The sequence below is a fragment of the Lycium ferocissimum genome, chromosome 3, assembly GCF_029784015.1.
Source record: "Lycium ferocissimum isolate CSIRO_LF1 chromosome 3, AGI_CSIRO_Lferr_CH_V1, whole genome shotgun sequence".
Classification (NCBI taxonomy): domain Eukaryota; kingdom Viridiplantae; phylum Streptophyta; class Magnoliopsida; order Solanales; family Solanaceae; genus Lycium; species Lycium ferocissimum.
Window position 1 is genome coordinate 66,051,652 of NC_081344.1, and position 10,185 is coordinate 66,061,836.

The 10,185-nt window shown below is 35.4% G+C and overlaps 1 pseudogene; it reads right to left on the minus strand.

Annotated features, from left to right (window-relative positions):
• Nucleotides 1-155: 155 nt before the first annotated feature.
• On the minus strand, nucleotides 156-3,902 carry LOC132050448 (maturase K-like; annotated as a pseudogene).
• Nucleotides 3,903-10,185: the final 6,283 nt, after the last annotated feature.

The following is a 10,185-nucleotide window of genomic DNA, read 5'->3' on the forward strand; positions in this document are numbered from 1 at the left end:
ATCGGACCAAACCGGTTTACTAATTGGATGCCCTAATACGGTACAAAAGTTTGCTTTAGCTAATGATCCAATCAAAGGAATAATTGGAACAAGGGTATCGAACTTCTTAATTGCATTATTGATTAGAAATGAATTTTCTAACATTTGACTATGTACCATTGAAGAATTTAGTCACACACTTGAAAGATAGCCCATAAAGTCACGGGAATGGTTGGATAATTGGTTTATATGGATCCTTCCTGTGTGAAAGCACAGAGAAAAATGACATTGCCAAAAATTGACAAGGTAAAATTTCCATTTATTCATCAAAAGAAACGTCCCTTTTGAAGCCAGAATTGATTTTCCTTGATACCTAACATAATGTATGAAAGGATCCTTGAATAACCATAGGGTAACCTGAAAATCCTTAGCAAAGACTTCTACAAGACGTTCTATTTTTCCATAAAAATAGATTCGTTCAAGAAGGGCTCCAAAAGATGTTGATCGTAAATGAGAAGATTGGTTCCGTAGAAAGACGAAAGTGGATTCGCATTCATATACATAAGAATTATATAAGAAGAAGAAGAATCTTTGATTTTTTTTTTTGAAAAAGAGTAACCGGGCTTCTTTGAAGTAATAAGACTATTCAAATTCCAATATTCGTGGAGAAAGAATCGTAATAAATGTAAAGAAGAGGCATCTTTTACCCAATAGCGAAGAGTTTGAACCAAGATTTCCAGATGAACGGGGTAGGGTATTAGTATATCTAATACATAATTTAGATGTGAAAAATTGTCCTCTAAAAAAGGAAATGTTGAATGAATTGATCGTAAATTATGAGATTTGAAAATCTTTTTGCCTTCGAAAGAAGATAAAGAAGATATTAATCGTAGAGAAAACGGAATTTCCACAATAAATGCAAATCCCTCTGATATCATTTGAGAATACAAACTCTTGTTGCACCCCAAAAATGGATTTTTGTTAGAATCATTAGTAGAAATAAGAAAATGATTCTGTTGATACATTCGAGTAATTAAACGTTTCACAATTAGGAAACTAAATTTATTGTTATAACCTGGATTTTCCAACAAAATCGACCTATTTCTATTTAAACCATGATCATGAGCAAGTGCATAAATATACTCCTGAAAGATAAGTGGATATAGGAAGTTGTGTTGTTGCGAGCTATCTGGCTGTAAATATCTTTGGATTTCTTCCATTTGAAATTCGATTTGAACCAAAGATGGAAGATTTTGAGGGTTATCAAATGATACATAGTGCGATACAGTTAAAACAAAGTATTATAGTAAGAATAGAATAGATACCTTGGATACAGGTAAACTTCTCAACGGATTCTCTATCATCTCTTTTTTTTTTTTTTCGTTTCATTTAATTGGTCTATGTTATAGTGTTATAGGATAATAAGATGGTTAGAAATCCTTTATTTTTTCAACCTAATCGCTCTTTTGACTTCGGAAAAAACTTTCTTTATCAATATACTGTTTCTTCTACACACACATCTCCATAATAGAAAATGGTAATAGTTAGGATTCATTAAAAAAATCGAGAATCCACTCATGGGACAAGAAACCCTTCCCGCATCAGGCACTAATAAATTTTTAACGTCTAATTAGATCGGGAATCATTCAAATTAAGAACAAAAGCTCGTTGCTTTTTCTTTCCCTATAATTTAATTGAAGCCGCAGCCCTATCCATTTATTCATTCGACCCAACTTTATTTTGTTCCGTTCCAAGAATTCTAACACGGTTTTATACCCATCTAGGAACAATGAAATTTTTTCAGAACTTTCCGTTGATACGACATGCTATTTTTACCATTCATTCCCTTTCAGGATCAGTCGTGGTCTTCCAAACTTTACCGAGAGTATGGACGAATCCCTCACTTCATCCATATGTGTAAAAGACACTAGCCGCACTTAAAAGCCGAATACTCTACCGTTGAGTTAGCAACCCGAAGAAAATATCGAAAAAATTGTGTAGATCCAATCCGAAGAAAAAGAAATAAAGAGATTAGACAAGACAACCAAAAACCATTGAAAGAAGAAATCTAAAAAAATACATTCACACTTTCTAATTAATTTAAAACATAAAATAAAACTAAATAGATCCACTTCATTTATCACAATGAATTATATTTGTTCGATACACTGTTGTCAATATAAATATTGAATATTGAAAAAAAAAAAGCAAAAGAAATTTCAATTGAAAACAATAAAAAATATTAAAAAAAGGACTTGTGTTGGATTGGCACTACAAATCTAATCCAAATAAAATAGATACAAAAAAGTATAGATGGGAGAATAAATAAAGACTAAGTGGAAAACAAAACTACAATTTACTTAGATTTATTGAATCCATAATGGATTCAATCAAGTTAAGTGAGATAAGCAAACTTGATTTCTTTCTTCGTTTTAGTAGAGTTCCAAAAACCACCCAATTGAAGGAAATGCCCGAATTTTAGATTTAGAAGATCAATAAAATAAGAGGTTTTGTCGTTATAGAACACGGAATTCAATGGAAGCAATGAGAAATAAATACAAATAGAAAAGGAAAGGGAGGAAATACAAAAAAATAGAAGAGAAAAGTCATACAAAGTTATATACAAATCACTACCCCCTTTTTTGTATTTCCTTAATTTATTTCCTTAATTGAATTTCGGTTGATTAGGATGAAGTTCCTTAAAAACTTCCGCCTTCTTTAAAATATCCTGAACAGTTCCTGTAGGTTGAGCCCCTTTTTCAAGGAAATATAAAATAGCAGGAACATTTAAATAAGTTTGATTCTTTATCGGATCATAAAAACCCACTTTACGAAGATCTTTTCCTTCTCTTCGGGATCGAACATCAATTGCAACGATTCGATAGACGGCTCATTGGGATAGATGTAGATGAACAACACCCCCCCTAGAAACGTATAGGAAGCTTTCTCCTCGTACGGCTCGAGAAAAATGATTGATTCGAGGTTTTGTCTCTGTATGGAATTCTATCTAAGAAATGACAACTGGGTCCATAAAATGATCAAATCAATTAAAGATGTTAGTCTTTTTTTCTTCTTTCTTCCTGAAAATGAAAAAGAAACCATTCGTACTCTCATAACTCAAGTTGGATAACTTTCAAACAGTTCAAAGAAAAATCTTTCGGCAATTTCATTTATTGAGCGGTCTTTCCCCCTTTTTTGTTTGTCTCGTTTAAAATCGATTTGGATTCTTCAGTCTGATCCAGTTATTAAGACAATTAAAAAGGTGTTTCCTTGTTCTGGGATCCTTTATCTTTCTTTTATTTTTAATCATTGGGTTTAGACATTACTTCGGTGCTTTTTAATCCTTTCAAAATGGCAGCAACATACCCTTTTTGCGATTTCTATGAAAGAATCCTACAGACGATGGATTCCCGCGTGAAACACTTTGGATCGAAAAAGTTTGATCAATTCCAAGAAATTTTGGAATTGAAAACTTGCTCGAATTGGATTCTTTAGATTTCCATACCGAAGATATATTTACGAAGTTGTTCCAATTTTTTTATTGATTGGCATTAACCCTAGACCTTTGCCCCGAGAAATAAATTAATACTTTCTACTCGAGCTCCATCATGGACTCTTTACATTACCAATGATGTCGAGCCAAGAGCACCTTCATTCCTACATAAAATGGTGGATGTACAAATCCACAACGGATCGTGTCCTTCAAGTCGCACGTTGCTTTCTACCACATCGTTTCAAACGAAGTTTTACCATAACATTCCTCTAAGAACCGGTATGGAATTGATTCAATTATGGAATCATGAATAGTCATTGGTTGGGCTGATGTATAAACACCATAATCTATAGTACATAATCTATAGTATTTTCTATATCTATATACTATAGATATAGGTGGATAAAGATTTTTCTGAAGAAGTCTTAGTAAGACCCCATCAATAATATTAATTTGTCATATTAATTAATATATATATATATATATATATATATATATATATATATATATATATATATATATATATATATATAAATAATAATAAATAAGATGAATAAATGAGTTCTTTTTGATTCTGCATCTTCACGTGACTCAATAGGAGAGATTGACCTATTTCATACTTCTTCAAATAGCGAAGATTCAGCTTCTAAGGAATGATTAAAATGATTTATCTTTCGACATCATTATTTGAAGAAATTTTGATCATCTTAGGAAAAAAGACTTATCTTTTTTTTAATTGAATCATCAACGATTTCAATGATTTAAAATAGATAAATACACCAAACAACAAATCCAATTTTTTTATGAGATGGATAAAAAAAGATTAATGTAAGGTAAGATTTTAATTCTTATTCTTTTTTTTTTTTAGAAATTAAAGAGTCTTCCATTATATTTTGAAAACTACTGATCTCAGGAGGTCGCGTCCGTTATATATGAGATTTACGTATAAAGTATTATAAATAGAAGCCTATTTCACAGCTTAGATCTTCAACCATGAAAAGTTATGCCTTCTCCCCTTCCATCATCCATGATATTCTCTGTTGGATCTTGGCGGTCTTGTGATAAATTCTTATTTCTCTAGGCTTGGTGAACTAGCCATGATGAAGATCCTCTCTAGGTGTTAACCTTTTAGAGAAAACCTGCTCTGATACCAATTGTTACAGGTTGTGCGTCCACCAAACAGTATGAAGATGTTTCAGGACAGAAAATCCACAAAACAAGAGTTGTTTCTATTTACATCAGAAAGTTTTAGCACCAAAGTCCCTGATTTCAATAGTTTGGACCCTCCAGAATTCTTTGGGTCAAAACCGGACGAGGACCCGCAGAACTTTATAGATGAGATGTTGAGGACATTGTGGGTAATGCATGCCTCAGATGTGGAGAACCTGCTCTGAATAATCCTCCTTTTGCCGGATTATTGCCGATGTAATCATAAAAAGCTAATTTTTCAGGAAGTTTAGACCGTGCTTCGAGAAACTTTGATTTTTCGCTAGCCCAAAGACTAACTCTTCGATATATTTCTTCGGAAGTACCCCGATCCCATTGATAACGAGTGGGCCCAAATAATTCAATCGGGGTAGTTGCCGAACCATACCACATAGTTCCGGCAACAACAAAAGTCACAAGAAAGACAAACGATACTACTGGAAAGGACGGTTTCAATATTTCCCATACGTAATCCTTTGTATAGACGTTGAGGCGGACGAACACTAAGATGGAATAAGCCCGCTAATATACCCAACGTCCCTGCTGCAATATGATGAGAGGCTATTCCTCCCGGAACAAAAGGGTCAAAACCCTCCACGCCCCACGCCGGATTTACGGGTTGGACCTTTCCGGTTAGTCCATAAGGGTCGGATACCCATATTCCAGGACCATATAATCCTGTTACATGAAATGCGCCAAAACCAAAGCAAGCCACTCCTGAAAGAAATAAATGAATTCCAAAAATCTTGGGCAAATCCAAAGAAGGTTTTCCTGTACGTTCATCACAAAAAATTTCTAGATCCCAATATACCCAATGCCAAATAGCTGCCAAGAAGCACAAGCCAGAAAACACGATATGTGCTCCGGCTACCCCTTCGTAACTCCAAAGACCCGGATTCGTTATAGTCCCTCCTGTAATATTCCAACCGCCCCATGAATTGGTTATTCCTAAACGAGTCATGAAGGGTATAACGAACATACCCTGTCTCCACATTGGATCAAGAACAGGATCAGAAGGATCAAAAACCGCTAATTCATACAGAGCCATCGAACCGGCCCAACCAGCAACCAGAGCTGTATGCATTATATGAACATAAAGCAACTGACCGAGATCATTCAATACAACAGTATGAACACGATACCAAGGCAAACCCATGGAAAAACCATTATATCAAAGATAAATGGACACTACGTAACTTCATTGCATTGGAAAAGACTATAATATGACTATCCTATGGACCACTCTTGTTCAGTCGATTATATCCGAACAAGGGTGTTCTATTCTGTTGGTAATAATGGAACAATTCTGTTCGTAGGAACAAAGAGAAGCAGATTTATTCTATACTCGATAAGTACCAATACGCAATGTGGGAGTTGATCCCATTTTCTATGAGCGAATGAGTCCATACTTATTTATCATTAGAAAGACCTATTCGTAATAATTTGAGTTTATTCATTTGTCTTTCTTTATGAATTTTGAGAATCTATGGATAAAATAAATACGATAAAAACCAATATGAATATTATAAAGACAATAAAAAAAAAAATTGTTACGTTTCCACCTCAAAGTGAAATATAGTATTTAGTTCTTTCTTTCATTTAATGCCTATTGGTGTTCCAAAAGTTCCTTTCCGAAGTCCTGGAGAGGAAGATGCATCTTGGGTTGACGTATAGTGCGACTTGTTAGATATATTGGGTCATATGGTATTTCCCCGTTCTCTCCCCCGATCGAGATATCCCCGTTTCGCCCAAGAAAGATAAATTGAATCATCAAAAATTTGGAGCGTGAAGTGCAATTAGATCCATTTTTGAGGGGATTCATATTAATATTATCAATTAGAATAATTCAATTAGAATAATTTATGGTTGGCTTGGTTGGACTAAAAAAATGAAGTATCCAGGCTCCGTTTAGAAAAAACCCAATTGGATTGGTAAGATATCTATGATTGCTATTCATATTTTTTTCTTTGTAAAGAGATCCTAATTGTCAAGCAAAGTTATCTCAACTCTAATAAATACTTGTATAAAATGAATTGAAAAAAAAAAAAAGAAATACAAAAAGAAATGGTAATGGAAGCATTTGTCCTATATGTACAAATCCAAATCGGGCGGATCTTTACCCGGAGTAGAGCATAAACCTAAAAAGATGGAATAGATCCATTCAGGAACAAGAAAATACCATCGCGGTTTGGATTCAATCTCGATGAAAGAATACATCAATGAGAAGTTAATTCGATAAGTTTAATGACCCTTTCTTATAACTTAGAATTTTCTAATGGAAAATCGAAAATATAAAAAGCAGTCAAAACTCGTCTTTATTGAAAAATCGAAGAAAAGCCCTTTCATTAGAAGTAAGAAAGAACCTTTCTAGAAAAAAAAAAAAGAGGACTGGAATCTATACATTGATTCATAATTTTTTGGAACCGTATGCATCAAAAGGCGCATGTACGGTTCCTAAGGGATACAATTTTACCCTAATCAACCGACTTTATCGAGAAAGATTACTTTTTTTAGGCCAAGGGATTAATAGCGAGATTTTGAATCAACTTATTGGTCTTATGGTATATCTCAGTATCGAGGATGAGACCAAAGAACTGTATTTGTTTATAAACTCTCCTGGGGGCTGGGTAATACCTGAGATCGCTATTTATGATACTATGCAATTTGTGCGACCAGATGTCCATACAGTATGCATGGGATTAGCCGCTTCAATGGGATCTTTTATCCTGGTCGGAGGAGAAATTACCAAACGTCTAGCATTCCCTCACGCTTGGCGCCAATGAGGTTTTTATTTGAGAGAAAAAAGAAGACCATGCCTTCACCATATGAATACTAAGTAATAACAGCATGGCACTTCGAATTCGATATGAGAACTTTTTGTATTGTTTTTTTCTTTCTTTTCAAAACATTAGATTCTGTATCGAGAGAGTAGTATGAGATAAGAGGTATTTCCGATTTGCTCTTATCTATCGAGAGTTCAGTTCAGCATCACAAACTTTTTTGTTTTCATGCCGGAGAGTTCTTAACAATATTTATGTTATGAAAGAGTACGAAAAAAAAAAAAAGATTTTTTCCTTATTTGATCGGATTAAAAAGAAACTTTGGGATTGCTAAATCACAGACAAAAAAGAAAAAATAAACATATAAAGCAACGGAGCCATCATAGTATTTTTTAACTCCTCCGAAAGGAAGGATGGCAATTTGATCATTTACCCATCTGAGTCTAATAGATTCTATTTTTCTCTTTCTTCAATAGAAAGGAGAAAGGAGGGGGTCAATTTTCTTGTAGAGCCATATGCACAAAAGATGCATGTACGGTTGTTCAATTCTATCTTTTTTCTATTTTTTATTCAGGGGCCGCGGGTGACTGCCACAGAGTTACCCGCCACTCTCGCCCCTATTACCGAGACCTCCGATCCGATTCGAGATTAAGAGATTCCATACGTCGGTGATGTTTCCGTTGAGACTCAGACTGCTGTTCCTGAGCCACAAACTTCGACTCCACAGCTCCCGAGGCCAGGTTGACTTCAGCACCAGTTCTGGCACTTCCAGAGGGGTTCGAGGGTTATGCTGTCTATTGTGATGCTTCGAGGGTCGGATTGGGTTGCTTATTGATGTAGCACGGCAAGGTGATTGCTTGCGCTTCTAGACAGCTCAGGATGCACGAGAAGAACTACCCGACCTTGTGGGCCCCGTTTCCCTAATTTCTAGGGTTAGATTTGACCTAAATTGAATGATAGAAATATTAATATCATTCTTCATGATTTCTAACAAGTTCAATCATTAAATCCATATCCAAGTAAACGTCATTTCCTAAGTAAAGCATCTAATCCCAAATGTGAAATGGTAGCTACATATCATAATATTGAAAAGGGTAGCTACTAATAGTAAGAACCTATAATAAGGTAGTTATTTTTGTAAGTTAATTGTGTCAAATTGGGGATAAGTAGTTCGTCATCTCAAGGCAAGGGAGATGATTGCAAAGGGATGTATTTATCATTTAGTCCGGGTTCAAGATACAGAAGCAAAGCCACCGACCCTTCAGTCTGTTCTAGTAGTTAATAAGTATCCAGATGTATTCCCGGACGATCTTCCAGGGGGAAGGATGTTACACTCCTTATTTTCGTACGTAAAGTTTCTTCATGAGTTAGTTGCTATAGATTCGGAAGTGGAGTTATTTTTGAGGATATGTGAGATTAGACATGATCATCTTGAGCATAAGAGGGAGCAGCGGTCATTCTACCGCTACAGCGGACGGAACTGTCGCTGGGAGCAGCCCATCAAGTCTGGGAGGTGGCTGCTATAGCGGTGACCTGCTCGCTGTAGCGAGCCTGCTACAGCGACAAAGGTGCTTTCCATTAGATTTAAGAAGGTGTTGGATGGAACAATTTCTACTTCACAAAATGCCTTTGTGGAGGGTAGACAGATTTTGGATGCAGCGTTGGTGGCAAATGAAGTGGTGGATTCAAGGAGAAAGCAAGGAGTACCAGATGTGTTGTGCAAACTTGATATTGAGAAGGCATATGATCATGTGAATTGGAAATTTCAAGATTCCATCTTGTTTCAAATGGGATTTGGAGAGAAATGGAGGAAGTGGATCTATTTTTGCATTTCTTCGATGAGATTTTAGGGTTGAAACTCGAAAACAACCGCTTGTGGAATAATGATTTAAGAAGATGATGTAGTTGATTTAGGCTTTGTCACGACCCATTTTGGGCTCGTGCGGGCACCTACCTTCCCACCTCGGTAGGCGAACCCTCTCATCCCTGACTGCTTTGATTTGCTTTTCTTTGAGCCGAGGGTCTATCAGAAACAGTTTCTCTATCGCTCGTGGTAGGGGTAAAATAGGGGGTTACAAATTCCCCATCTCATTGGGGGCGTAGAATGAATCAATATGAGAATAACATAAAAACCCAATTTTCTTGCATGAAATTTTGAGGCGAGCCACTACCGGTTCGTGCAGGCCATTCATTTTTTTTTTATCTTTACATTAAGTATTTTCAACATTCTCTCATAATAAAAATTGGAAGCCCAAATTTATTAGCAAACTTTGATAAAGAGAGTATATTAATTTGTGTGCAGTGCATTTATAAAAGGAGTAAGTGGACAAGAACAATAAGTTGGTGGTTTAATGCAGAGTGAAGACATGGAGGGAAGGCTACTATTATATATTCGGAGGGAGACGAACAAATATGTACACTTTCTAGTAAATGAAGGAGATGAAGAAAATTTGATAATCTACAAAGCAAAAGTTTTTTCCCTTTGCTGATTCAAGCCTTTATTTAGTCTTCTTTAATGTAAGCAAAACTGAAATAGTTAAAATGAAAAGCACAAAATAAATTAGAAAGAAAGATAGAACGAGTGATTTGTAACCAAAAAATTGAAAAAAAAAGTTGACTTTTTTTTTGCACCCCACCCCGCACCCTACCCCTCCCCCACCCACTACCCCCTACCCCCGCAGCAAAAAAATTATTTTTTTTGAAAAAAAAAGTTTTTTTTTCCACTCC